The 27,717-nt window shown below is 49.7% G+C and overlaps 1 protein-coding gene across 9 annotated transcripts in view; it reads right to left on the minus strand.

Annotated features, from left to right (window-relative positions):
- MEGF11 (multiple EGF like domains 11) overlaps positions 1–25,892 on the minus strand; it is a 393,564-nt gene extending 367,672 nt beyond the window's left edge. For 7 of the 9 annotated variants that reach the window (XM_059890764.1, XM_024997911.2, XM_015473057.3 and 4 more), the window contains exon 1: positions 25,259–25,892. The gene's annotated coding sequence lies outside the window, so the exon portion shown is untranslated. The remainder of the gene's footprint in view (positions 1–25,258) is intronic. The other 2 variants (XM_024997910.2, XM_024997909.2) reach the window with 1 other exon arrangement.
- Positions 25,893–27,717: the final 1,825 nt, after the last annotated feature.

Consider the following 27,717-nt stretch of genomic DNA (forward strand, 5'->3'; position numbering starts at 1 on the left):
GAATTGCTTCAGAATTGTTGAATCCCTCGTCTGGCACTGCCCAGGCCCCACCAGGTATTGCCAGGCTGCCTTCTGGATCCTCAGTCTGTCTCATCCCTCCACTAGATTGTAAGGCCCACCTGCCGCAGGGCTGGAATTTAGGCTTTACACCCCATCTAAGCTCACCCTACCTTCTTATAAATGGAGTTCCATAAGTATCCACACAATTGGGCATTTTTGGTGATATGACTGGGTGGAAATTATAAGCAGAATAATAATGACAATGACAGATGCTTTACATTTATGCAGCACTTTGAACTTTAGAAATAAGAAATAATAAACCTAATAAGAGTAATGATAGATGTCTTACCTTTGTATAGCACTTTGAAGACGGCAAAGTGCTTTCATGGACTTAATTTTATATCAGCTTCAAAATCATCTTCATAAAAAGTTTGTGGGGTGGCATAGATGAAACAAGATAGGCAAAATGTAAATTACCACTGAAGTAGGGTGACGTGGATGGAGTGTGTACTGCACTGCTCTCTCTCCTTGGGGATCTACTTGAAATTTTCCATTGGAAAGAGTTTTTTAAAAAAAAACCACCACCATACTATGTAAGCCAAGTAAAAGGCATGGTCATCACCAGTCTTATTTTAAAGCTGAAGATACTGAAACCCAAAGACAGGGATCGGCTGGCCGCATCACTCAGCCTGCGTGCATCCCCGTGACCGAGAACGAGGAGGTGGCGTCCCTGCTTTTTGTCAATTGTTCTCTTTTCTACACCACTGTTACTTAAAGTGGGTCCCACTACACCGTTTCCTTAGAATGTTAAAAGGGTTCTCCAGAAAATAAGATGTGTGATTAAACAAGTTCAACAAAGGGGCTAAACAAAGCAATCCCGTCCATTTCCTGCAGGACCCGTCAGAACCTCTATAGAGCACTCTGTAGCGCTAGTGTTCCCCAGGACACAGGTGGGAAACGTTGAGCTACGTCAGACCCATGGCACAGAAGAGCCCTGCAGTGCACCCAGACCCCTGCCAGCCCCCAGAGCAGGCCTTTCCAGACATCAGAACCCAAAGCAAGCGAAACCCACAGGAAAACCTGCACCACAGCTGAGCCCTGCTGGGTGTGTGCAGAGCCCTGGGTGACAAAACGTGGACAAACATCATCTGCCAGGGAAGTGAGGGACTACTACAGGATGCGGGACGGTCTCTAGCTAATGGCTGAGTCAGAACAGGCATTGTCAGCAACGCTGAGAGGGTACGTGGGGCCCAGACAGGGGCTGGCTCTCCAGGCTCCCAAATAACGTCAGGGCCCCACAAGGCTTCCTTTAGGAGGAGGGGGCTGGGGGTGCTTTTCCTGCACAGGCTGCCCCGGAGCTCTCTACAGAAGCGATGCTCCAAACCTCTCCTGAGCCAGGAGTTGAGCTGCTGATTCAAGCTGCCCCCGCTCCCATCTTTGCTAATCCTCCAATTCTGGACCCTTTTGTGCTCACACCAGCTTTTCTGGCCCTTTGGACAGTTGTATTGACAATCACTAATGAAGCAGGGTTTTTCCATTCGTCCTCTCCACCCTTCTCCTCGGTAGCAAAGCCATGGGCCATGGAAGAGAAAACATGATTTGCTCTATGAAAGCTGCAAATGCATCTGCTTATCATCCTCAAACAACTACAGCTAATCCTCGTTGAGCACGTGCTGTGTGCCAGGCCCCACGCTGGCTGTCTACCCAAATCCACTCCCCACAGTAACCCTTGGAGTGGGTTCTGTTTTACATCCCATTTTACAGTTGGGCAAACTGAGGAACACAGAGGTGAAGGGATTCTGTCCACATCACCAGGTGATGAGTGACAGAGCTGAGCTTTGAATCCGGGGAGAGGGTGCACGTGGAGGCCTTGTTCAGAGCCAGTCCACTAAATGCCCCAGCTGATGGCGTCTGGTCCGGAGCCTGCAGAGCTGAACTCGCCCCAAGTGCAGGTCTTAGGGGTCAAGGATGGCCCGGGGCACCAAGACCCCAGGCTGTGGAGACCACTCCATCAAGCCCAGCAATTTCCCAGCCCATTGGCTTCTTTGTCCCCTTCCCCACCCAGTCCTGGTCACCCGCAGTGAGGAAGGCCTTTCCCTTCAGCTGGACCAGCCTCAGTCAAAGCAGATGGCAGGGGCTAGAATTAGCTGTGCAATCAGACGCTCATCATCTAACCCCCAGAGAAGGACCTCCCTGGTGGTCTAGGGGCTAAAACTCCATGCGCCCAAAGCAGGAGGCCCAGGTTCGATCCCTGGTCAGGGAACTAGATCCCACTTGATGCAACTAAGAGTTCACGTGTCACAGCTAAAAAATAACCAAGGATCCTACCTGCAAAGCCCAGACCAGCAAAGCCAATTAATAAGTGAAGTCCTCCGGGAGCTCCGGGCAGCTGCACAGCATCTGAGCTCTGGCTTTCCCTTTGCCCCTGGTCTGCAGGCCCCTCTAAAATTCTGGGCTTTGGCCTTGTTTCCTGCCTGGCATCCCAATCCCTTAGGGACCTGAACACTGACTAACACAGCCTGCTTCACCTTATCACCCCCAAGGGAATGGACCATGACCTTAGACCTCCAGTCTCTGAAATGAGCACTCAGAGGAAGAGGAGAGCAGGAGAGGAAGGCCAGGGAGTTTCACTGAGGTCATAGCATGCAGGGCCGACACCTGCAAGGGACCGTACTTCCCGCCTCCTTTCCTTAACATGCCCAACTACCTTATGGGGTGATAGTGTCCCCATTTTACAGAGGAGGAAACTGAGGCTCATAGAAGCGAACTGACTTCACCAAAGCCACAAGTGAGTGGAGGATCCTAGTCCATGCTGCCATCAAGGATGCCATGGGGTTAGGGCCATAATAAACCAGGTAAGTGTGAGCCTGCCAGAGATACCACCAGCTTCATTTGACACAGCGCCGACACAAACAGGGAAATCAGTGGGCTTGACTTCACTCGGCTGCTTCTATAATGAACACCTAACTTAACATACTGTATGCCAGGCACCTGGGTCTGCACTCAGCATGCATTATCACATTTAATCCTCACAACACTATAAGACAAATACTATTATTATCACTTTACTAAGGTTCAACAAGCTAAAACAAATTACCCAAAGTCACTGCGCTAAGTGCCTACCCAGTGGCCATGCCAACTTCCTCATCCCCAGAGTGCCTGACTCTTGTCCAGGTGCCCCCTCCTCTCCACCATGACTCAGGGAAGCATAACCCAAGTGGAATTTCATTACTTTAAGCCAATCACAGTAATTCCTTACATTACGCTGGTGACTGGTCTAGGAAGGAGCACATGACTAATTCTGGCCTGCGGGAGGGCTTCGGGGGAGTTTCCTTGCTTATAAAAGGAGAGGCCCAGTAAGAGATGGGCAACCCCTTCTTCCAAGGAAGACTGTCATTTATGAAGGTGATGACTAGAACTACATCAGCCGTTTCATCACCATGAGGCGCTAGCATGAGGATGAGCCAACATGCTGAGGAGGGCAGCCAAAGAAACGGAAAGGATCTAGGTTCTTGCTGTGTTACCTTGATGGGGTCCTGCTTTTCTGTTATTTGCAATGTAACAAAGAGAATGTGAACTCTAGATAGAGTCCAGGACCAGACCTTATATCTCTACGCCCCTCTCAAGATTAGATACCAAGCTGGTCTGTCAAGCTCCACAGACCCCGGACGGTTCCATCCCTTCGAGTCTGGGCTTGCCAGAGTCAAACCTAGGTAGAAAACACAGGCCAAAGCGCAGGCTGGCCATCAAGCCCTGAAGGACAAGGGTCCCGGCAGGGGCCCTCAGCAGGCCCCGCACCGTGGAGGGAGCTCCTGGAGCCGGGCCCTGCCCCCTGGGAACCAAGCCTCCTCGTTTCATTCTCCCTCTCACTGCCTCCTCAGCCGCTGCCCCATAAATCTCCAGTTTATTAATCCTTTACATGAAGCAGTCGGTGTGGGATCCTGATTTACTCCCTGTTCATAAAATGCTGAGAAATTAAAGGTGGAAAATACCCAGAAGGACACAGAGCCTCTGCCGGGGAGCCCCGGAGCAGTTCCTGGCCTAGAACCAGGCCCTCTCTGCCCTCCCCACGTTGGAGCTCAGAAGCCGGTGATGTCACACTGCCCTGTCTTCCCCCGCAGCCACCTCGTGACCCCTACTCTGCCCAAAGTGGGAAAAGGGGTGCCGCTGTCTCCCTGAAGACCACTGCAGGGGCTCCTACTTTCTGAAGATTTCCTCTTCATATGTCCCTTTTGCTGTCCATGATGGGGAGGGGAGATCAAGTTGGGGATCAAAAGTAGGAAGCTGATTAAAACAATTCAAATCCCAAATATGATACATCACACATCCAAAGACATGAAGAGGAGGGAAAATGGAAACAGTGTATTAAATGACTTCACCCACCCAGGTGTCTCAACTGCCTGGATCATCCTCTTCATTTCACCAGCCTCTGAGGGTTCCTCAATATCATTCCACCCCATCAATCCCCAAGACCCTCTGGGTGCTCAGAACACCGACAGACTCTAAAATCCAGCAGCCAAATCCCACCTCTTCTCCAGTAGTCAGGGAGAGCCACAAGGAGACATCAGGGCCTCATATCAAGGATGAGGACTGTCCTAGTTCAGTCTAACAGCACATCTTTAGCCCTAGGTGCCAAGGATGGCACTAGATCCTGAGTCCCTTTTTGACCAGATCCCTGCTCCTAAGCCCCTCACTGTGGTTTAGCAGTTACAAGGCTGTCATAAGAAGAGTGCCAAGGGAGCAGGAACATAGGCCACTTAACCCAGTGGAGCGAGAGGAGTTCAGGGAAGCCTTCCTGGAGGAGGCGGTATCCGGGCTGAATTTTGAAAGACAGTAAGAGGCAGCCAGACAAAGGCAACAGGGAAGGGCACTGAAGTCAGCAAACTGCCCGAGCGAGGCTCAGAGGTGTGACGCAGCACTGCATGCTCTGGGAGAGGGGAAGTGGAAGCAGGTCGTTATCACCAAGCATAAAGCACAGGGTAGATTATAGAGAGGGGATGGAGAGAGGCAACCGGGCCTTGACTGCTGTGCTAATAAGTTTTGACTTTATCCCAAGGGCAACAGGGAACCATTAAAAAGTTTCCGACAAGACAGGAACACGGTCCAGTCTGCAGTTTAGAACAATCCCTCTGCCTGCCATTAGGAGTGTGGACTAGGGGGACAGGAAGCAGTGAGGGAGACCCCCCCAGCAAAAGATGGGGAAGCGTCAAGGCAAAGTCGAGGGCCCCTGAATGAAGAGCAGCTCTTTGTTCTGAGGCATAAGCCACGTCTGCTAGGGTCTAGTCTGGTCGAACAAGGAAGAGTAGGGGGCAGCCTGGGGGCTCTGAGGCTGGGGAGAGGAAGGGCATGGTGAGAAGGAAAGCAACTTGAGTCTCAGTTCTTTGAGCTGCAAGGGGTCCCCTGGAAGCCCCTGCACCCAGCGGGCCAGAGTTCACAGGCAGTTTCCTCATCATCCCCAAGCACCCCAGTCCCTCCTGCCTCTGCTCAGCCTCCATCTCTCTTCCTGCCCTAGGTTGGGGAAGAGGCCCTGCCCACCCAGGTCCATTTCCTCCCTGTGAGAGCAGAGGGGAAGAGAGACAGAGCCAAGATGGGCAACACCCCAACCCCCTGCCTGGGAAAGACTGGACTGCGGTACCTACCATCTCACATTCAAAATTCATCTCCTTCCTTATTCTCAGGCCCCTCCTCGTGCTGGGCCTGGGCCACACCCCACCCGCCACTCGGCACCCCCTTCTTCCGTGCACTGACGCCCCCACCCGGCTGTCCCCACCATCAGGGCCCACGCCTGTGAGCTGACCCCCGTTACGCCTCATCACACTGGGTACTGAGCCTGTTCATTTCCACCAGCTGCACTGCCTCAACAACGGGAGCCACGTTGCCTTCATTCTTAAGGCTGGTGCCACTCAGAGCCTGGGGAAGAGCCTCCCCATGTGGACTGGTGATGGGGTTTCTTTCTCATGGAGCCCAATCTGCCCAGAGAAGGTGTGTTCCCTGAAGACAGGTTGTCCAACACCTGTCTCTGTCCGAATCACTTTCTCTGCCAAAAACAACCACTATGCTGCCAAAATAATACACTCAGAAGTGATGTTCTCAGGGCTTCCCTGGTGGTCCAGTGGTTAGGACTCCACGCTTCCACTGCAGGGGGCACAGGTTCAGTCCCTGGTCAGGGAACTAAGATCCCACATGCTGCATGGCAGGGCCAAAAAAACTTGAACGTTCTACTATTCACTTGGAGAAAAGGAAAACTGCAAGCATATTTTTGATTCCTAACACATGCCATTGTCTCTAATTCTCCAGTAATCCTGTAGAGAAGCAACTCTGGCCACCATTTTACAGGTTAAGAAACTAAGATTCAGAGAAGTCAAGCCATTTGCCCAAGTCACACAGGTTACAGTCTGAGCCTGGACCTCCAAGCTCTCCTGTGCATTCCACTGCCTGCAGAGAGGCCCACGTTTAACCTTGGGTCATATTACCTCTCTGGCCTCAGTTTCCTCATCTGCAGAGTGGGATAACAGGAAGACCTCCCCCAGAGGTCGGTGTGAGAGAACTGAATGAGATGATCCATAAAGAAGCTGGCACGTGGTACCCTCCCGCACGTAGCCATCCTCCTGCTCCGCTCATTGCCATCTGGAGGGTACACTGCCCTCCCAGTGCTTCCTGGGTCCATCCACACTTCGGGCCCTTCTTGGGGAGGGCAAGGAGAGGTACCCTCCTGCATGATAAGTGAACCAATAAACCAATCTTTTTGTCTGAGTGGGTATAAATTATAGCAGGAAGCTTTTTGGGTTGGTGTCTTCCATGGCATTAGAAATACCATTAATTATGTATTAAGTGTTTGAAAGGAAAAGACATCAGTAACCTATAGGATGTATTTGCATAGTAATAGAGGATTGATTAGATGCAATGTCTGTACTGAGGGCCACTGGGATTCAGGTCCCCGGCTTCACAGTGATGGTAAATTACAGCCACAAAAATCTCTGCGACAGTAAATAATGGCGTCCCAATTGCCAAAGGAACTCCCGGTGCCTGCTGATGAGAAGTGGGCAGCCCCTCAGTCACTTGGGGTGGGGAAAACAGGACAGGGCCCCACGTCCCCCCTGCTGGGGGTCTGATTTTCATGGTGGGTGACTCCTCCCCGCAGCCCAGACCTGAGCTGGCCATAAACGCCTGCTCAACTCAGTCTGCAGATACTCCAGAGAAAGGCTGGAAGCTGCTTCCTAAGCCTGGATACTGCTAAAGGCTCTTCTGCAATTCCCTCTGGGAGTTAGACGTTCGAGTAAAAAGAAAATGCATGTGTTGCTTCTCAAGCTGCAAGGGTGCGTGTCCCCTTTTAATGAGGAGATGGGGAGGGTTGGAGGACAGCTGCTCTGACTCCTGGAGAGATGAAGGCCACCGAAACCCCTGTAGTCTGAAACCCCTGTAGCATGCTGCCCGGAAGTGGCAGGGACAGGATCCTACATGAGGGGCAATGACAATAATACCAGGCAACATTATGAGTGTCTATGGTATGCCAGGCCCGGGCTAAGGCCCTGCATGGATTAGGCAGCAGGTGCTATCATAACCCCATTGTATAGGTGAGGAAACTGAGGCGCAGAAAGATCTCCCCGAGATATCAGCACTGCCCCTCTCTCACCTCCTTGGTGCTTTTACTGAACTGTCACCTTCTTCATAATGTTATTTACTTTTGGCCGCGCTGTTACTGCATGGGCTTTTCTCTGGTTGCAGTGAGTGCGGGCTACCCTCTAGCTGCGGTGCACGGGCCTCCCACTGCAGTGGTTTCTCTCGTTGTGGAGCAGAGGCTCTAGGGCACGTGGGCTCGGTAGCTGCAGCTCCCAGGCTCTAGAATACAGGCTCAATAGTTGTGGCACATGAGTTTGGTTGCTCTGTGGCATGTGGGATCACCCCAGATCAGGGATTGAACTCATGTCTCCTGTATTGGCAAGCAGAATTTTTTTTTACCACTGAGCCACCAGGGAAGCCCTAAATGTCACCTTTTAATTAAGACCTTCCCTAACCACTATTTAAAACTGTATTCCCATCGCCACTCCATCACTCCCTTGTCACCTTCAGACATGCTCTATCATCGACTAACTTATTTTGTTCATAGGCTGGCTGCCTCCACTAGAATGTAAGCCCCACAAGGGCACAGGTTTCGATCTGTTCATCTTGTATCATTCACTGCTGTATCCCCAGCAGCTAGAACAGGGTTCAGCACCTAAGTGTTCTGTGAACTTATGTTGAATAACTAGAAGTTGAGTTACCTGTCCAAAGTCACTCAGCTTTCAAATGCCAGAGCTGACATTCAAACCCAGGCACTCTGGTCTCTGACCCAGAAAGGACCTTCTCCCACTGCTGAATGAAACTCCATGGGCAACCGTGATCTCTCAGCCTCCGTTACTCTGATCTGAGATGGGAATACCAGGGCTTCTGGCAGCAGTCCTCATCTGACTTTTTGTGGGCAAAGATAAGCAGACTTGAAAACAGACCTTCTCCAAATAACCCTTGTGTGATGGACTGAATGTTTGTGCTCCTCCTCGCTCAAGATTCTTATGTTGCAGCCCTAACCCCAGTGCAGTTGTATTCGGAGTTCAGTTTAGTTCCGTTCGGTTCAGTCCAGTCCAGTTCAGTTCAGTCACTCAGTCGTGTCCGACTCTTTGTGACCCCATGGACTGCAGCACATCAGGCTTCCCTGTCCATCACCATCTTGCTCAAACTCATGTCCATTGAGTCAGTGATGCCATCCAACCATCTCATCCTCTGTCATCCCCTTCTCCTCCTACCTTCAATCTTTCCCAGCATCAGGGTCTTTTCTAATGAGTCAGTTCTTTGCATCAGGTGGCCAAAGTATTGAAGCTTCAGCTTCAGCATCAGTCCTTTCAGTGAATATTCAGGACTGATTTCCTTCAGAATGGACTGGTTTGATCTCCTTGCAGTCCAAGGGACTCTCAAGAGTCTTGTATTTGGAGTAAGGAAGTAATTATGGTCAAATGAGGTCATAAGAGAGCTTCCCAGGTGATGCTAGTGGTAAAGAACACACCAGCCAATGCAGGAGACATAAAAGATACAGGTTCAATCCCTAGGTCAGGAAGATCCCCTGGAGGAGGGCGTGGCAACCAATTCCAGTGTTCTTGCCTGGAGAATCCAATGGACAAGGAGCCTGGTGGGCTACAGTCTACAGGGTCACACAGAGTCAGACACAACTGAAGCGACTTAGCAAGCACACATGTATGTACGGGGTTATGAGGGTAGGGCCCTGACCCAATAGGATTAGTATCTTTCTAAGAAGGTCACCAGAAAGCACTCTCTCTACCTCTCTCCCCCTGCTACCTCCTGTGAGTGAGCACATACCCAGGAAAAGCCATGCTAGCACATAGCAAGAAGACAGCTGTCTGCAAGCCAGGAGGAGAGCTCTCACCAGAACTCAGATTGGCTAGAATCGTGATCCTGGACTTCCAGCCTCCAGAACTGCGAGGAGATGGATTTCTGTTGTTTAAGCCACCCAGTCTATGGTACTGTGTTACAGTGGTCTGAGCAGACTCACATACTCTGTCATCGCTGAGCACTGAGTGGGACTCTCACCTGCTCAGGAAAGCTGATGGCTCCCCAGTGCCTGCAGGGGAAGGTCCAGACTCCAGCACCTGGTCCCAAATGTGCATTAATTAACTGAGTAATGGTGGCTGAATCAGAGCCCATTTGGTGCCTCCCCAGATTTGCTCTGCTGCAGCTGCCTCCCATAATATCCATCAGCTACTTTCTCACAGGAGAACCAGGCTGCCACCCCAGCATCTCATCTAACACCACCTCTATCCTACCACCTCTCCCCTGGGGTGAGACTCTGGCACAGCCTCCCCTAGCAGTGCCCAGGTTCCATCCTCTGTCCACTGGAAGAGGAGGGGCTGGCTTCTCACTTCTGGACTCGCTGAGACACCATACTACAGGGTCTGGGATTCGGCTTCCCCAGTGGCTGCCCAGAGGGACCAGGTGATGTGACCTAGCAGTGCAAGGGAGTTTCCCCATGGGGAAAACTTGGAGCAACAAGAGACGAAGATACTGGCAGATAGAGTCTCTCTCTTCCACCCTGAGCAAACTGTTCTGAGTCACACTGGTTCCATTGGGCTTAACCACAAACATCCCTTGTGAGGAAGCAACTGGCTTTCTTTCCTCACTTCCTTGTGAAGCTGTGGCTGGTTGGCATTTGTTTTTCCTCCTTTGTTGCACACCTTCCCTTTTCTTCTCCCTCTCCTTTCCCTGGAACTGCACCCCTACCCCAGGGGAAGCAATAGCACCAAGTTTTGCCTTAATCTCTGTTTTCTGGGAAGCCAAAATCTACTCAATCGTGGACGGCCGTTGGTGCCAGTAGGGCTTTACTCAAAGATCCAAAGAGAAGATGAATCATGACTTTGAAAAGGAAACCAGACACAGCTACCCCTTTGATGGGGGAAGTGATCCAAATCCTTGGAGACACAGGCCAAGAATCTCCTGCTTCCTATGCTGTTTCTGGAAATCCTTCCACCCATGGAAAAGTAAACACAGCCAAGGGAACTTGACTTCCTGAAAGACACTGAAGGGACTCAGGCTTGTTGCTAGTCTGAGGAGCATCTGATAAACAATTCCTACTAGGGCACAAAAGACATACTACAGAACCTCTGCTTTCAAATGGAGCCCGTGAGAACTGGTGACGCTAACATCTACTTACTAAGTCTTTATTATGTCCCATGCACTAAGCTAAGCCCCTTACTCCACTGTTCATTTAATTTTCACAACAGCCCTACGTACTGCTATAAGAATTAAGCACTATTATTATTGTCCCTTTCACAGAGGAGAAAATAGGTGCTCAGACACGTTAGGTAACATGCCAGAAACCACGCAGCCAGGACTCAACGCTTATATCTAAATGGCTAATGTAGAGCACAGTGATGGCCCATAAGGAAGATACACTGGGACTATAGCCTTCCTAAGGAAGCTTTTCGGGTTGGTATTTCCTGTGGTGTTAGAAATATTATTAATTCTGTACTAGGTATGGATGTAATGTACAACCGGATAAATGTAATTAACATTGCTTTATGATACATACAAAAGCTGTTAAGAGAATAAATCCTGAGTTCTCACCACAAAAGAAAAATATTTTTTCTATTTCTTCAGTTTTGTATCTATATGAGATGATGGATGTTCACTAAACTTACTGTGATAATCACTTCATGATGTATGTAAGTCAAATCATTATGCTGCACACCTAACACTTACCCAGTGCTACATGTCAATTACAGCTCAATAAAACTGGAAGGAAATACGTGAATGTGTGTGTGTGTACATAATGTATTAGGTGTTTGAATAGAAAAAACATTTTTGGCTCCTTTGTTTCCCATAAGGTCCTCCCCAGCCAAATATGGATACAAAGGGGCTGAAACACCCAAAGCGACCCTTCCTTTACACCCCCCAGGGGGATGTTGGGGGGTGCTTGAGAAGCAGGCAACAGGGCACAAGTCGGAGTGTATTTGTCTCCAGGTCTGATATGACACAGTTGGCTCTGGTCAGAAGCAACTACCATGGAATAAGAAAGTGTCCTCCCTAGCTGCTCCTCCCAGGGTCCCAGCACCTCTACCCACCAACCAATCCCTCTGCTCAAAGGAGGGACAAGCAGAGGTTTCTGAGCTTTCATCCTCCCCTAGTCACCCAGTTTTGAGAGGGAGTCCTGGACCAGAAAGAGTAAAAGCAAACGCAGCAATTGTTAATATAATGACCTTGAAGAGGAGCAACTCCATTTTACCTTGAAAAGTGCAGAACTGAAAGCAGAGTCTATTTAGACAATGCAAATGATATGCATGTAATATGCAAACTCAAATACAAATAATCCAGGGCCAGGCCAGGGCAAAGGCACCCAGTGGCCTCTAGAGGGAGGTAGGGGTGAGTGGACCTGGGCAGTTAGGACCTGGAGTCAGAAGCAGGTGAGGGCTTTGGGTGGGAGCATCTTAGAGGGGACCCAGGTCCATGGCACAGTGAACCTTCCAAACCCCACTCAATCTTCCCGTTGCACCTACATACACACACACACACACACACACACACACACATCACTGTTGTCACCACACCAACACACCATTAAAGTACTCACAACACTCACAGAAACACACATAAACAGACACGCTGCCATGAAACTCTGACACACAGACACCAGTCACTCACGAAGACGCAGACTCACACAGCTATGCACGCCACCACGCCCTTGAAGACAAACATGGATGGAAGCAGACACAGCAGACACACACTAGTAGACACATACCAACACAGACACAAACACAGAGCACACATCTCCATGCTGACCCAGCACAGCCAGTCTATAAATCTGCCAGGAGAAGAAATCTAGAGGCACTGAATGCCCAGGTGCCCCCTGGTAGCTTGGTGGTAAATAAACCGCCTACCAAGCAGGACACGTGGGTTCGATCCCGGGCTTGGGAAGATCCCCTGGGGAAGGAAATAGCAACCCACCCCAGTATTCTTGCCTGAGAAATCCCGTGGACAGAGGACCTGGCGGGCTTCAGTCCATGGTCACAAAAGAGTCAGACACAGCTGAGCAACTAAACAACAAGAACACCTGAATACCTACTTTGTACCAGGCAAGGTGCAGGAACCTGAAATCCTCATTTGATCTTCACAAAGCAAAGTTACGGAGTGGTGGGCGTGTATAGGCCCAAAGGTGAGCCTATAGGCTCGAGCTTACAGTTAAGTAGCACAAGAGACCCGGCGAGGGAGGGTACCATGGAGCCACCCGTTCCCCTCCCCCAGCAGAGCCTCCCCTGGACGAGAACACAGCCGTCACTACCAGCTCTTCCTCCTCCACCCTGTGGTCCTCCCTAGCCAATGGTTAACCTCTGGCTTCCTCTGAGGCACTCCTGCCCTTCTCCACTCGGCCCTTTCATCACTCTGCCCGGGGTGTGCCCTACCATGCAAGCTTACATTAATTCTGGCCTTTGTATAATCTAATTTGGAGGTTTCCTAGGGGAGGAAGGCAATCATTTCTTTCCATCCAAATGGAATACAAGACTAGATTTTCAGTCTCTGCCTGTCTCAGGGTGAACGTTCACATTAGAAAAATGATGCTTTCCCCCAAAGTATACAAACTTTAAATGCCACTCTGCTCACCACTTCCTACACACACACACACACACACACACACACACACACACACACAGATAAGGAAATGTGCTTTTCAGAGCAAAAAATGAATAAGATTTCTCACTCTCTATTAAGTCACCATGTCACTTTGGGCAAGTCACCCACCGTCCCAGGGTCTCAATTCCCACATTTGCCTCGTTTGAGAGGTAAGACAAGCTAATCCTCAAGGACCCTCCCTCTCCCACCTTCCATCTCCCTGAGGCTAGTAGTTGCCTCCTCAGTGTTCCCCAGAACTGTCCCCTGACCTTGGGGACTCACTGCTAATGCTGGGATATGAGAAGAGCTAAGGCCTGGGCCCTGCCAGGGTAGGACAAGGTCAGCCACAGTCTCAGAGTCAGGATTCAGCCACCAACCCCGGCCTCTGGCTTGCCTACCTGAGATATCTATGTCCCCTTGGTAGCCTCAGAGGTTCAAAGGGGATGTCAGCTTGTAGCTTATTATATTTTATAATACCTTAAGATATAATAAGGCTGTGATTTCAGAGCAAGCTAGAACAGTTGCAAAATGCCACATTGATGGTTTTGAGTGTATTTTAGGGCCTTGAGCTCTCTTCCCAAATTAATATTCATAGGGACAGGCATGCCATTTATTTGCATATGTAGATTGTTGCTCATTCACTGCAGGATAAAAAAGTTTTGGGGTGTTTTTGTTTATTGTAGTTATTTTAAGCTTGGATGATAAACCAATCAATTTCAGGCAGGGGAAGGGCAGCTTCCAAGGGCAGGAGTAGGTTTTAAAGAATTTTTGATCCGAGGAAAGGCATATCCCAGATACACAGGAGTGAATCATACCGACCCTGACCAATGAGCAGAATCAATTCCAGGATGGCTCTTTCAAGGTCATCCCATTCAGCCCCTACTTCAGAAAGCTTGGCCATCCCACATGGCCCCCACAGGTCCTTGGGAAACCAACCCCACCATTATCACTTAAGGTCACAGTTGAGAGGCAGGCACAGGTTTGAGGTGTGACTTTGGACAAGTCACTTGAGCCCCTGTTTCTGAGGATGGTGACCTGGTTTGCCAAGTTGTTGTAAAATACACACTAGAGAGTAATAGAAATGAATGGTGGTGATGGTCGCATAACATTATGTAGTATTTAATACCAGTGAAATGTACACTTCAAAATGGTTAAGGTAGCAAATTTTATGTTATGTGTGTTTTATCACAATAAAAATAAAAATTTTAAAATAGGACAAACTTGAAAATAAATGCACCCAAAAAGTGCTTGTTAAAGTGTGAAGCCCTAATCAAGGTAGCAGTTGCTAAGATATCTTCTCTCCTGAGGTCACTGGTATCCACTCCTCCCAAGTGCCTTCAGGGAAGGCACCATCTCCTGCTACTGCCATCCACTGGAGGATCTGAGAACCATTATCCTGTCTTTATTGGCTTCACTCCTCTTTTCTGCACCAAATAACACCCTGACGACTCCACCAGAAAGCTGTGAGTCCACTGGGAGAGTCTAGTGTTTCTCAAGTAACTCCAGAGTCCTTGTATTCTGATCACTCAAAGCACCTTGAAACCTGGTGAGGGTCTGTAGGGAGGGGGCAGTGAAGCCTGTTAGCAAGTCAGGGACTCTGAGTCCACAGACCTGCATGGAGTCCAGATGACCCCAATGTCCAATGGGACCTTAACTGCTCAATCTCTCTGAGCTCAAGTTTCACCTGTGCGATGGGGCTAACACTATTCTACCTACCCCTTGAGCCAGTATTGCATAACAAAAGTACCAAACATTTCTATTATAGGATTGCAGAGCCATCAGCCTCACTTCTAGCATTAACTCTTTCAAACCACTGGGGGCGCTGTTTCGGAGCGCTCAACATTTGTTCTCAAGCCGGAGTTCCTTAGGCACCAAAGCACCATTCTAGTGTTGTGATTTCATTTCAGTGCTCAAGTAGTCATACTCAGTCGGAAGACCCAGCTTTGCATCAGTGTTTGTTGTTGCACTAGAATTAAAGTTCCTTTAATTGTCATGGGCTAAGGCGATGGCACCCCACTCCAGTACTCTTGCCTGGAAAATCCCGTGGACAGAGGAGGCCGGTAGGCTGCAGTCCATGGGGTCGCGAAGAGTCGGACACGACTGAGCGACTTCACTTTCATTTTTCACTTTCATGCATTGGAGAAAGAAATGGCAACCCACTCCAGTGTTCTTGCCTGGAGAATCCCAGGGATGGGGGAGCCTGATAGGCTGCCGTCTATGGGGTCGCACAGAGTCGGACACGACTGAAGTGACTTAGCAGTAGCAGCAGCAATGAGGAAAAAAAAAAAAAAAAGTGGCCACCTAATACACAAATGCTTTTGTGCCAAAGTCTGGCCAGATGATCCCTCAGCATGTTGTAAGAACAAACATCCTAGCTAAGAAAAGTACTGGGAGAGCTGAGTCACCACAGGGCATGTGGTGGAGCAAGCGATCAAAACCATGATCATGTCACAAGGGCTGATTTAGTCTTAGCACTATAACAGCATCTATCATGTTAAATTAATATTGTTAATCTGATTGTTAATGGCTTTGTAGTTTGCATTTTAATTTATAAACTTGTTTGAGCACTAAGATTATGTATGAGTTATAAGCCAAAGCTGTTTATGTCTAATTTTTTGTTTATATAGATTTTTAAATATTATATTAATAATTTAAGACAATATTAGAGGTCTGTGGGAAGCATTTTCTCCCTTTAAAATGGAACCATCTGTACATTTCTCAAGTTTTAAAACCATTGGCCTAAAAATTAATGCAGAGAACAACCTGGGGAGTAGATAGAGTCCCTAAAAATCAGGGTTATTGTTCATTTTCTTCTGCAGTGGATGGGAAGAGGTGAGTTTGGCTGAGAAGAAACTGCAGTAGGTGAAGGTTAAGTGATTTGCCCAAGGTCACTCATCAACCTTGGATGTCAGGGAAGTCTCAGGAATCTTAGGTAATTTCCTTCCTCCTTCATTCCTGAAGCATATTATTCTACTTTGACTGAACAAGGAAAGCTAATAAGTGACTTTCTCTGCATCCCGGTTCCTCTTTCCCTCACCCCCGAGCAGAGCCAAACTTTTATCTAAGTCCTGAAGAAAGGTAGATTCCTATCCCAGCTCCAAGCAGAGGGTCCAAGCTCAAAGTGACCCAAGGAGGTTCAAAATAAAAGTTTTCCTGTCTATTGTGAAGGGACAATGAATGTGGTATGAAGAAGGTTCCACCCACAGATCTCTGCAGAGCCTGCCCTTTCCCACTGCTGACACCAGCATCTCCCATAGGTAGACACCGAGGCCAGCTTGGGGCTGGCTCCTTGGGAGAAGGACTAAACCAGTTTTGAGGAGGTAGTTTGTTAGAAAGGTGAGACCTACACAGAGCCCAGGTGAAGGTGGGCCAAGCAGCAGGTAATTAAAAGCTACGTTGTGCAGGAGAGAGGTGGGAGTTACAGCAATTCAGGAAAGAGGTAGATTGATGAGAGAGAGCAGAGATGGATGTCCCTAGAAGGCGGGGTGCCACAGCTGAGATGTGAAGATCGAGTGGGACCTGGCTGAGTGGAGGGATGTGCTCATTTCAGCCAGTGGTCACAGCTGTGAGAAGGTGACAGGGTTTCTGAGGCACTGAAGAGGCTAGAGATGGGCAGCCCTCACCTCCTCCCAAGTTCCTCTCCTTCTCTGCACTGCCACCGTCCTGCTTATCCTTGGACTTACCAAGGGAGTTCTCACCTCAGGGCCTTTGCACTTACTATTCCCTCTGCATTACAGGTGCCCCTTACCCCCAGATATCCACATGGCTTCCTTCCTCTCAGTCTCTGCTCAAATGTCACCATTAGAGAGGTCTTCCCTGACCACAATGCATCCCATCACCATCTATGCCCTTTACCTTGCTATTTTTCTTCATTGCAACCGGCACAAAGTATAAAGTATGTTCACTTTTTTACCACCTGTTTCCCCCACTTCAGCACAAACTCATGAAGGCAAGGGCTTTGGTTTGTTCCCTGCTATATTGAGTATGTGATCAATGATCAGTGTCTTCAGAATGAATGAATGAAAGGAAAGAAGAATGCTATAAAGAGTGGAAGAATGCCACTCAGAGCTCCTGGAGGTAGCAGAGACCTCCTTCCTATTGGTAAGTCAGCAGTGTTTTCCTTCCACAGGTAAGACGCAGGAGACACGGAACAGGAGTGGTACCAGGTGAGGGTGGATGGGTACAAAGAGTCAGATGAGGGTAAAGGGAGGGCTTAGGGGTTCAGAAGAGCTGGCTCAGATCCAGCTTGATCCCACTGGCAGAACATTTTTTTTTGCTCTTAAAGGAATCTCAGGATCAGGCTTGAGGGTGCCGGGAAAGATAGTCAAGGTATTAATAAGATGAGGGATCAGGCCTTCCTTGGTGGTCCAATGGTTAAGGATCCACCTTCCAATGCAGGGGACATGGGTTTGATCCCTGGTTGCAGAACTAAGATCCCATACACCATGCGGCAACTAAGCCCGCAAGCCACAACTAGAGAGCCCGTGTGCTGAAACTAAGACTCTATGCAGCCAAATAAATAAATAAAATATCTCTTTTCAAAAAAGTGAGAGATCGAAACAAGACACAACATAACAGGGGGTGGAAGGTCTTCAGGAAAGAGTCATGGTAAATGTCACAGTTTTAAAAGTCCCCCAGCACACAAGAGAGGGCCTGAGTCTCATCAGAGATGAGAGATGGAAGGAGGCAGGGAGACAGAGCAAATGGGAAAAAGAGGCTGGGATAACAGGGCACCCACAGGTCAGGAGAACATCCAGAAGATGTATGAAATGGAGCGTAGAAGAGAGACCTTGACTTCGCCCTCCCTTTGCCTCCCGCTGCTGAGTGAGCCTGGAAGCCACTTAACCTCTCCCAGCCTCCACTTCCTCATCTGTAAAATGATGACCATAATCCCAACCTCAAGGGTGTTTACAAGGCTGAGTTCCAACAGCTCCTAAAAATCACCTAAACTAGTGCCTGGCATACAGCAGGCAGGCATTCATCAAAGTGGGTCTCTTCTCCAAACTGAGGTTAAGGAAAAAAGGGTGAGGATGAACTGACTTTTCAGGTAAATAATCTTATTCCCCTTATTCCTGATTTATTAATTCAATAAATATTCACTGAAGTGCCCTATGTATTACAACTGGATACAAAGAAGGTTTCGCTTTCACCCCATCTCAGACCTTGATGGCCTTACATCCAATTGGGAAGATGAGGAACATTGCAATAAAATGCTGAACAATGACCCCAGAGTGTATTGTTAAGTATCAAATTTGTGCTGTCAGCAATAACTGCTACAGAAATTCAGGGGAAGGAGAGACGGATGCTTCGCGATCACTATGGGCTCTGGTGGTCCGGGATGGTCTAATGAGGATGCAGCTCTAACCCTGGCCTTGAAGGAAAGGGTGGTTTGACTTAAACTCAGAGAAAGGCAGAACTTGAAGCAGAGTCGGACGTGACAGTGAGCCACGCCACCAGGAGAAAGGACGCAGGCAAGTTGTGGAGATTTACAGGGGTCTGTTGAGGAGTTTGGGCTTCATCCAGCGAGTACTATGGGGAAAAATGTAAGGTAATGAGTGGATAAAAATTACATTTGGGGATGACCTGAAAGAGGGAGATATGAGAAGCTGCAAAATAGTACCTCAAGCAATAATGTGTCTGCAGCACGGATTCTAGGCTCATCACCACCTCTGTACTCGAATTAGTGACCATTCTATTTGCCGAACACCATAGAATGCTCCTGTAGGAGATTTGATGCTCCTCCTACCATGGTTGGCCTGCGAGTCCCAGTTGTTGCTTTATTCTCTGGTCATTTGTCCCCCATGACCCCAAGGCACTATGGCTTGGGGCTGGGAGATCAGAGCAGGAGGCTACTGCCATCACCCAGCATGAGATAGAAAGAACCTGCACAAAGGGAGCATCTCATGCCAGAAAGGCGGACTTATATTCAAGAAACATAATGAAGAGAAAAGAAAGTCCATGCTTTAATAGTTGAAATAGAGGGAGGCAGGCATCAGAAGTGTTACTAAGGTTTTAAGCCCAAGCCTCTGGGAAGACGGTGCTGCCAACAACAAGAATGAAGAATCCAGAAGGGCAGATGGCTTGAGAGATGGGAAGACATTAGATTCCACTTTAGGCATGTAGCCTTTATGATAGCAGCCAGATATCCTAATAATAATAGTATCTAATCAGCAACTAGAATGTATGAAGAGTTGGAGACTGATGGGCCGTTCAAAGGAGTGGAAACCAGGAACTGTCGACTGGCAAGGAACTCACTGTGACTGCCTCCCAGAGCTGCTGACTATATTCGGATTGTCAAAGACAGAAAAGAGATCAGAACCCAGCTTGGCTTAAGGTCCCATTTCGCCACCGAGAAAAGCAAAGCAAGAGGCAGTACAGTAAGCTGGGCAGAAGCTCATGACCCATCCATACCAAGATGCTGGAGTTCCAGTGTGCACTATGAACCACCTCCTCTAGGAGGTCTTTCTAACTTCCGTGGCTCCCACTGATGTTATACTCCTCATACCATGGTTGGCCTGCAAGTCCCAATTATTGATTTACTCTCTTGTTCTGTTCTCTGATTATTTGATAGTCTACATGGTCTAGACCTTACAAGTCTGCCACACTAGATTATAATTCTTGGACATCAGAGATCAAATCTTCAAATAACTTTCTACTTCTTACATACTAATCAAGTGCAGTTATTGAGTTAAATCATATCTAGTTTCCCAATACATTCCCATTACACAGATGAATGAACTGAGACTCAAAGAAGTAAAATACTTTGCTCAGAGTCACAGGGCTAAGAAGGAGTACAGAAAATTAAAACCCAAGTCTTAAATGCTATAGCAGGCATTGTTGGTTGCTCCTTTTTTTTCCAAAAGCATTCTAATTTTTTTCATCTCGGAGACTCAACAAATCAAGATTATTCTAAACCAGTTATGGTGGTCTCCTTCCCTTGCCTGTGGTTGGCTTATGCATGGACATGTGACTCACAATTGAGCCAGTGAGACTTGAGGGAAAGTCTACTGAGCCTTCTGGTAAAGGTTCCCCTCCTGCCTTTTCTGCCTCTGCACATAATCGTAAGGGTGTAATACCTGGATTTGTTACAGCCAACTTGTGACCTTGAGACCAAGAAATGATGAAAAGAATTTGTATCTTTGATGATGTATTGAACCACTGAAAGAACTAAGCTTGGGGCGGACAGCCCGCATCTGTTGTAGTAGGAGATGCTAAGGCAGAACTGTTTCAGCCAGTTGAATTCAGGTTTTTGCTCTGTGCACCCCTGACTGATACCCACACCAATCAAGGGCTTTAGTCACTACTACCTGAGCTAAGCATCACTGGAGATACATAACAAGTAAAATCCTGTGCCTTGCCCTTACTGTGCCTGTCCCAAGATTGCACCTTCAATATGTGTTCAATCTATATTTGATTAATTGATTCTCCCTTTGCTCATCAGTTATCTTTCTTCCCTTTACTCAGCTTCACTGATTGTCTTTAAGTTTCAGCTTCCATTTGCACTGTGGTCTCAACATTTCTACCAGATCCTTCCCCATCACCTCCCCCCACCTCCAAGGATCAAGCCAAGAGCAACGGACTCACGCTTCGCCCACAGAGACCATCACCGAAAGTCCGCGTTCCTAAATATTTGTTCTTTGAAATGTCTTTCTCAATTAGATCTCACCCAAATGTTTGAGAGTCAGGCTGAATTCCAACTTTCTGCTCCAGAACAGACATGTTGAGCCTGCATAATTACTGCAGCCAGCTTTATTTGCTATAAAAACATGGATTTTTTTTTTTTTGCTCCTTCTCAACTGTAAAATAATCAATAAATAGAATCCAGATGAAAAATGCCAGCATTTAGGAGAACAACTCTTTTATGATTCTTTTCTTTTGGGTCTAATTAACACATTGGGGATAAAATGTGTTGATACACTTGCCCAACCAGCTAAGGTGAAACAAACTCTGCTGAGATACAGCTTCACATCAGAGACACAGGTGAAACAGACAGTTTCAAAACATTATGAAATGTTCCACAAACATCTGTAAACCTGTGAGGTGGACTTCCTCCAATGCCTCTCTGTTCAACTATTCAACTTTTTCTTTGTCCCCTATGAACACATTACATAGATACTGTCAAATGAAACACAGATACTCCCATTAGCAGGAGAAGCAATCTCCCTGACTTTCTTTTAAATGAAGAAGACATGCCTCTTTGGACAATGACCACTGGGGCCATGAAAGTTTCATGAAGGGCTCTTGGAGTGGATGATATCTTTTCAATTATATCAGTGCTAAAATAAACCCCCACAGAGCCACAGGGCATCGAGTCTACATCCCAACACAGGACACCTATTTATTCCCTAATTAAATTGGATATATTCTCTCTGTATATGAACTGATGAAAATATTCTTTTAATTCTATGGTCTCCTGGTGGGTAAGGGGGAGGGAATCATCCCTAGGCAAATTCATGGAGTTCCTAGAGCTAAATCACAGTCTTTGTTCCAGGCTCCCTCACTGCATCATCTCAGGAAAATCACTCACTTTCCCTTGTTCTCACACAGTAGTTCTTTCATTGTGGTCCTGGGGCCAAGAGCATCAACATCACCTGGGAACTTGTTAAAAATTCAAATTACTGGGCCCACTCTGGACCTGCCGAATCAAAAATTCTGGGGGTGGAGCACAGCAATCTGTGTTCAAGCAAGCATGCTGCATTGAAGTCTGAGAAGCACTGGTCTACAAAACAGGAAGGAAAGAGCATTATTATTATATATTATTATTGAATCAGGGATAAGGGATACCTGGACTTTTCAGAGCCTGGGCTCCTTTCTGAATAACTGTCTCAAACTGCAGAGTAGGGCTCCATTTACCCATCTGTACAATGGGGCTACAGTGTTCACCAAGAAGCTGTGGGTGCTAGAATTTAAGAAGTATGTGGTTACCTGGCACCAGTCTCTATGGATACCTAGCAAGATCATGGTTGCCAATACTCAACAGCTCCCTCCCACCATACTCTGACTGGCAGAAGCTCTGCAGAGCAGTCCTCCAATGCCACATCTAAGGTCATCACTGCAGCTGCCTCTGGGTTACCCTTGGCAACCAGGAGCCAGAGTCATGGTCGCCCACAGAATTTTGAAATGCCATAGCCAGTAGCCTCAAGCCTTCTTACCTCAGAGCCTTGAACCACCAGAGAGGAGGCTCAGGATTATTCTGTTCTATTGTCCCGTTTCAGCAATTCTTCAGACATCGCTTATATTTGCCCCCACTCTACATCTAGACTTTAAGCCTGAGAATGACACCTAGAATGCCAGCCTCGTGAGGTATGGGACTCTGCCTGGCTGGTTCATGGCTGTCTGCCCAGTGCCTGGCACAAAGTAAGAGCTCAAGAACTGTTTATTGACTAAACTTTCCTAGCACAGTAAATGCCCTGCCCATAGTAAGTCCAATCATAAGCCCCAAACCTTCAAGTACCCAAAACTTATGTTTGGAAAGGGGCAAAGAAACTATATCAAACCCCAGAGAACAAGGAGAAAAGGGAAAAGGAGAAGCAAGGGCCTGAATATTTCCCAGCTGAAGCCAGAACCCTTGGCTCTATGGGCACTCAGCCAATTGCTCACCTTGGATCTGGAACTAGAAGACCTCTGGGCCAGGGTTTTTTCCCCGGGCAGAGGGGGATGTCTTTTGTTTTGCATATTAGAATCCTTCGGCGGGAGAGGCGGGAGCTGAAGGATGATAAGACATTGACCACAGGTTCTGGGCATGAGTTCTAAGCAGTGGGTCTTCTAACTGCCTTCCTGTCTCTCACTCAAAGGCCAGTTCTCACGGGTCCTGACTCTGCTGTCTTTTGACCAAACGCTTAATAAGAGCTTTTTTACCCTCTCAGGACTCCAGCCTCGTGCCCATGCCAGGGTGATCCTACTCCCTCAATTAGAAATCTACCCAAGGCTCAATTCCAAACCCTTCTTTCTCCAGGGAGCACCCTAGCCCTCCCCCTCCAAACAGTGACTTCACCTGGGAAGCCTGTACTCCCTCCCTTGGCTACGAGATAGTGACTACTCTTTCCCTGTAGACTGCACATTTGGGGACTGGGCAGAGTCTTAAGAGCTCCCTTTACCCCCCAAACTTCAGTGCAGGCATAGGATAGATATTGGACCAACTGTCACCTAAGTGATTTGTCCTGAGGGATGATTGAAGCATAGCACCTAACAAGAGACCAGCCCTCTGCCTCTAACATCACACACACACAGTCCCGCAGCCTGCAAAGGGCTTACACTTGCCCCGTGCTGACAAAGTGGTAAGGACAGCACAGAGTGATGGGGGCGGGGAATTCCTGAATGAGAAGTCCAGAGACCCGGTTTACCGTGCCCTTACACCCTTAGCTAGCTATAAGCGAATATTTTCAACTTCTCTGGGCCCTCGTTTGCAGATCTGTGAATTGGGAGGAAGAGGTGGAGACTGCAGGCATGGATCTTGAATTTCTAGAGGCTTAAAAAACGTGTGAGCAACGCAGAGAGCGGTATGCGCACTAGGGGAAACCCGCCGAAGGAGCTGAGGATGGGGTGCTCTTAGACGGTGGATTCGACGCCCTCGGGGACCCCGCCCAACTGGCAGGGCGAGGGACCCTCGCCAAAAAAACCCCAGCTCTCAGTCCCACTAAACAGGCTCTAAACCCTTCAAAAGAACCTCTCCAACAGCAAGCACTCCAACAAAGAGGGCTGCGAAGCCCGGGTCCCGCTAGCTCCGCGGAAGCCGAACTGGGTTGAGTCCAGCCTCCTGGACTCCGGGAACCAGACGCCTCGCGCCCCGGGCAGCTCCGAAAGCCGACTCGCGAAAGCCTGTGCTCGCCGCCACCTGGCCGGAGCATTAACCCCTGCTTTCCCGGCAGAGCGCAGAAGGGGCGCTGATGTTCGGGCACGAGTACCCTGGCCAGAGCGAGCTGAGATGGCCCGGAGCCCAAACCACCCAAAGGCCTCCTCCAACCTGCCCTAGGCCTCGTTCTTTGCAGTGCCGGGGGGATGGAGCGGGAGATCCTAAAGCGGAGACAGTTCTAAATATTTTTCTAAAGAACACGACCACATGAGAGGGAGTCAGACCAGCCTCGCAGCGCGTGCTAGCGGGGACGGATCCCGAGAAGCGGCTACCCTAGGATGGAACTCGGATGTCCAGGTCGGGAGAAAGAACCGGGGCTCGAAGAACGGTCAAGCCAAGGCTCCGCGCTCCCAGGTTCCAGTCGAGGGGGCGGCTCCGTCCCACACATGAATGTTTGACTCCAGAGAGGAACGGTTTTGCATATTTTTCGTCGTATTTTTTTTTAAGCAAATCAGGAAAATAAACGAAGTGCAGGGGGGAAGCGTCTGCGTCTGCTGCTCCAAGGGGCCACAACCACCAACCATCCCCATCTCCAACACCACCCTCCAAGGCTAGACGACAAGTTGGGAACTTCCGCACCGCGCTCCAGGCGCGCACTGGTAGTGATTCGCTTCTCAACTTCGGGATGTGGGGTCACAGCCGCGGGCAGTAGAGACCTCCGGGGTCGGGCGTCCGCGAGCTCCCCGAAGAGAGTCGGGACTCCAGGACGAGAAAGGAAGGAAATAGACGTTCGGTTTCGCGCCTCCAAAAAGCAAAAGTGCGCATGGCACCAGCATGGGCTCGGCTACATGTAGCTAGGCGCAAGGCTAGCCACCGCGGGGGATCTGGCAGCGCCTCGCAGGCTCTGCGCGCGGAGCTCGGCGCGCCCGGGGCCGCTCGGAGGTGGGAGTCCCCAGACTTAGAGACGGGCAGGCGCCCTCCCCGGGACTACCGCGCCGTGCCGCTGCGCTCGGGTCTTCCCCGGCCGCCTGTGCTGCGTCCCGACTGCGGACAGAGAGCCCGCGCCTGCCCGCGCCGGGGCGCCCCACGTCCTGCCCGGACCCCTGGCATTCTATCCACACTCACCTTCTCCCGCACCGAACTCAGCTTCCGCAGCCCGGACCCCGGCTGAGCACCGGGGATCCACGGGGCCAGTGGAAAGTTAGTCGAGGGGATGCAAAGCCCCCTCCCCGGGATCAGGACCCCCCAACCCCCGGCCCCGTGTGCCCCCAGCGCTCCACGGCTCCGCGTCCTCACCGTCCCCGCCCAGCCATCTACCTGCTTCGCGGCCAGCCCGGGGCTCAGCCGGCCAGTTGCGGTCCTGTCCTCCGGAGCCCGAGCCGCGCCGGAGCGCCGGGCTAGGAGCCGGAGCTGCTGGCAGTCCAGAGCCGGCGGGCGAGCGGCGGGAACGGCGAGCGAGAGAGCGAACCGGCGGGCGGCTGGAGCCGCGGCTGCTGCTGCCGCCACCGAGCCAGCCCCCACCCGCTCCGTCCCTCGGCCCCTCCCTCCCTCCTTCCCTCCCAGGCTCCCTCCTCCCTGTTCGCGGCTCCCTCCCTCCCCCCACCCCCACCTCCTGCCTCGTTTTTTTTTTCCTTCTCCCTCTTCGTTCCTTTCCGACCCTGCGCTCTCGATCTCGCTCGCTTGTTCTTTTTCCTCTTTCCGTCTCTCTCTCTCCAGCTTTCCTTTGGTTTCCCTTTTCTCTGACTCAACCTTTCCTGACCTCTCTTCTCACTCCCGCCAACAACCCCCCTACATACACAGCTTTCCCTTCTTTCACCTTTTCTCTCCGTTTCCTCTTCTCTCTAACCCCTTTCTATCTCTTTTCACTGTTTTTTCCCTCCTTTTAACCTTTTCCCATCTTTAGCCTCCTCTCTCATTCCTACTCAGAGTGGCCTGCCAGGCGCCTCAGTCTTTGAGCTCAGGTCGGGGAACCCCACCCCCTGGAGCGGGGAAGCCCCCGCGGGGAAGCCCCCGCGGGTCGTGCTGTTAACCAGCTGAGGAAGGAGAGAGAGGGACGAGCCAGGGCCAGAGTCGGGGGCTTAAGAAACAGCTGGGCCGGGGGGAAGGCTAGAAGGCCAAGAACTCAAGACAGTCAGGACTCTTAGCCGCGCTGAGCAGTGCTGGGTAAGGAAACAGACCCAGAGAGAAGAGGGCAGGGACTCGCCTTGCTGAGGTCTACTCCAGAGGCAAGGCCTAGATCGTCACTGCTCCGGGGTCTGGGAAGGTCTCCTCTACTGACCCCCAGAAAGGGGGGAGCGGGGAGGGGACGGGCCGCCAGAGGCCATGCACTCCTTCCAGCCTCTCTGCCTGGTCCAAGCTCCCAGGGCCACGAGGACAAAGCCTTCTTCCTCCAAGAGCACCTTTGGCCACTTCACTGCCCCCAGCATTCTTAGGGGGTCTAAGCCAGGCAGAAGGGGAGGTCCTGGTTTGCAAGTGACAAAGCCCCTTCTTCCCACCCACCTCGTCTTCAAGCAATGGGGAACTTAACCAACCACTCCTGCTTATCAGGGAGAGAGTAGCCGCAAGGTGCTTTCCTGGTGCGGTTTGTCTCTTTCTGTCCTTGAACTACAACAGACCAGGAAGGCCCAGACGAGGGAAAGGTGCTGTACACCCCTCAGGAGATTGCTTTATTATTATTTATTTATTTATTTTGCGGCATGTGGAGCTTCCCTGACCAGAGAGCAAACCCACACACCCCATGAAGTGGAGGCAGAGAGTCTTAACCACTGGACCACCAAGGAAGCCCCAGGAGAATAAGAGTGTGTGTGTGTGTGTGTGTGTGTGTGTGTGTGTGCATAAAGCAGACATATTGTCTGAGGCTTTGGGAAATGCATGTCTATACATGTGTCTGAGCACCTAGCCCTCTTAGGTCAACTATTGATAATGGACTTAATTCTGGGTCTGGTGGGGCAAGTCCCACCCCTAGAAGCTTTTCCAGGCACTTACCCTCATTTCAGCCCAGTGAGGTCCGGAGAGGAGATGCAGCATCTCGGTTCCCATGGAACCCCTTCGGCAGCTCGGGTTTGTCAAGACAGGATCACATTTCTCCTAATTTCACCCCCACATGCTGGGGCCACAATTTGTCCCCCTTCAGTACTGTCCCTTCCATGGTACCAGCCAGAAGCAGACCCTCCATCCAGGCAAAACCCCACATGAATACCACCTTGAGTTCCCTGCCTTGGGACATCAAATCAAATAAACCCCTGCCGGGGCCTCTGTTGTTCACATCACACAACCAGAAGAAGCGTCTGGTCGAGGCTGGGATGATGTTGAAGCCAGTGAGACACACCTACGGCACAAAAGTCAAGGATGCATTCAGTCTCTGGGTCCTGCAGTCAAATCCTAGGGCTGCAACCAACCAGCTGTGTCACCTGGGTCCATCACCACCCCTCTCTGGCCCTCCATTTCACCACCTGATTCTGAAGAGGCTGAAATAGACGTTCTCTAAGGGTTTCTCCAGCTCTGAGTGACTGCAGCTTGTGGGTATCAGAAATGCCAAAGGTTAAAAGAATGGGTTCTAACTTTCTGGGTTTCTATTCCTGCTCCACTACTTACTAACTGTGGCATTGGACAGCCACTTATCCCCCCCCCAACCTCAGTTTCCCTATCAGTAAAATGGGAATGATGATAATCCTGCGAGCCCTGTGAGGAATAAGCTAAATGCTACATGTAGCAGCACATGATAACTGCTAAGACTACTAGCAACTAATATATTATGTAAGGTTGGTTTTCACATA

Source organism: Bos taurus, chromosome 10, assembly GCF_002263795.3.
Source record: "Bos taurus isolate L1 Dominette 01449 registration number 42190680 breed Hereford chromosome 10, ARS-UCD2.0, whole genome shotgun sequence".
In the NCBI taxonomy this organism is placed as follows: domain Eukaryota; kingdom Metazoa; phylum Chordata; class Mammalia; order Artiodactyla; family Bovidae; genus Bos; species Bos taurus.